This window comes from Nestor notabilis, unplaced genomic scaffold, assembly GCF_000696875.1.
Source record: "Nestor notabilis isolate BGI_N333 unplaced genomic scaffold, ASM69687v1 scaffold2421, whole genome shotgun sequence".
NCBI classification, from domain to species: domain Eukaryota; kingdom Metazoa; phylum Chordata; class Aves; order Psittaciformes; family Psittacidae; genus Nestor; species Nestor notabilis.
This window is the reverse complement of record NW_009915911.1, coordinates 99,625-101,782: the sequence shown is the minus strand read 5'-3', so window position 1 is coordinate 101,782 and position 2,158 is coordinate 99,625.

Sequence of the window (2,158 nt, the reverse complement as noted above, 5' to 3'; positions counted from 1 at the left end):
GCGGTCCCTGTGCGCTGGGAGTGGGAGGGATGTGCTGTGTCAATACAGGCTGTAAGGGGTGGTTGTGTCCTCTGCACATAGGTTAGAGCAGGCAGTGTTTGCAGTCCAGCAAGAGCACAGATTTCCCCTGCAGCTGAACACGCTGAAATGTGGGGAGAGGAAGGACCTATGGAGCTCTCTTCTGTTTTCAGCTGGGTGCCTTGGACCATCCCAGCGTGGCTGCTGTGACTGACCCTGGCCATCTGGGACCCTATGCACGCAGCAAGTAAATACCGTGGCAGTGAACAGACTCCGAGAGCTGAGCCTGATGATCCTACACAACCAAAGCTCTGAGAGCTTCCCCTTACAGGGAAGCAGTTCCTGCTGCAGCTTACTGGGACCTGAGCCGTGGCCATGGCATACGAGGTGCTGGTGGGAGCCCTTCCCTCCCACCGCTCTCCAGGCCTTTGATTCCCGTTTGCTCTTTAGACCAGAGGCTACCGGGCAACACGAATGTTCTTCCTCTCCACGGTTGCTGTCAGCCCTTTGCCTTTCACATGCTCAAACCCCGTTACAGAGCTACAGACATGACTGATTCTAAACAAGTACAATTAATACATGTAGCCAACATCTGCCTCTCATTAGAGGAAATGTGTTGAAAAACTAGATCCCAGGTTGGCTGTGATTTATGGCTTGGGCCTGCTATCCTTCACAAGCACTGGCGAAAGCTTTTGCAAAGGGCCAGAACATAAACTACTTAGGGAAACTCAGTATCCATGTAAAAAGGCTGGAAGGGTCAAATCAGACAAATTAAAGAGGGGTGGAGATGCAAGCCCAGGCTGGCTGTCCCCTACTGAGGGCCACCTAGGTAGGCACAAGAGATCTGTGTTCATATTTCTACTGTGGAATTTGACTTGACATTTCTTCTGTGCTGCAGTCTGAAAGCATTGCTGGTTTTTATCTGTCTAAACCATGTGTATGTGTGTGGCAGTAAGTGGATGGAGGGGTCAGTGGTCTAGTGGTTTATCTCCTTACTGTCCAAATACAACATCTTGGGCACTCACTAAGTTGACAGTAGAATTTAGCTGTGCTTCCTACTTCCCTATGTGTATGTGTGTGGCAGTAAGTGGATGGAGGGGTCAGTGGTCTGGTGGTTTATCTCCTTACTGTCCAAATACAACATCTTGGGCACTCACTAAGTTGACAGTAGCTGTGCTTCGTACTTCCCTTGGCTGTTTTGAGCTTCTCCTTGCAAAGGAACATGGTTGCCTGGTCTAATTTAGCTGACTTCCTCCATGCTCTTCCAGATTTGTTCAGAGACTGCTCTGAACTTGTTCTGGAGAAAGGTGTCTTCTAACTGAGAAAGCTTCCTTTGGAAGAGGAGATATTCTTCAAACTGGACCTCCTCAGGTTGTGAGTTACTGATGTGTGAGACACCCGTGACAGCGTGTGGCATGAGCCTTGCTCAGAGTAGTCCCGATTGTGCCGCTGCTCTCGCTGAGTTAAAGCCATTGTGTTGTGTTTCATGGAGCTGCTGTTGTGTTCCCAGTGCTCTAAACGTGGGCTGTTGGCATGGCTTGAGGCAGCTCTGGTTTGCTCCCGCAGCCCTGGGGAGAACAGTTTGTCCTCTTTGTGCATGTCCATTTCTGAAAAGGACAATGGAAGTGGTGGACTTTAGTAGATGGAGAGAGAAGAACTGCTAGGCAGGTTGTGCCACAGTCAAGCACACCGATGTGTTTCTCTCTATGTAACATTAGGTCCTTCCTCATCATCTAACCTCTGGTCCTTCACAGAAGAAACATTACACTAAGAGTGGATGAAAGGACAGTGGGACTCGGAGAAGCAAAGTGCATTGTTTAGCGTCCCGAGCAGGGTGAAGCATGAGCTGCAAATGTGGTTCTCGTGTCCCAGGTCCTGCCTGTGTGCTGTGCCCCATTGCACTGCAAGGTTGAAGTTTCTTGTAATGGCAAAATATGGTCTTGAAAAAACTGGCTGCAAAGATTTTATTTGTTTAAACAAAGCCTTTGTGATTCCAGAATTCTCTCCCCTTTCATAGGCTATAAACCACCTCCTCTGCCTCCCCTCTGAAATATGAATTTTGGAGTAATCCATCAAGAAATAGACAGACAGAGCCTTGATCCCTTGACTTCGGTTGAGCTGTGCAATTTATATCTACCGA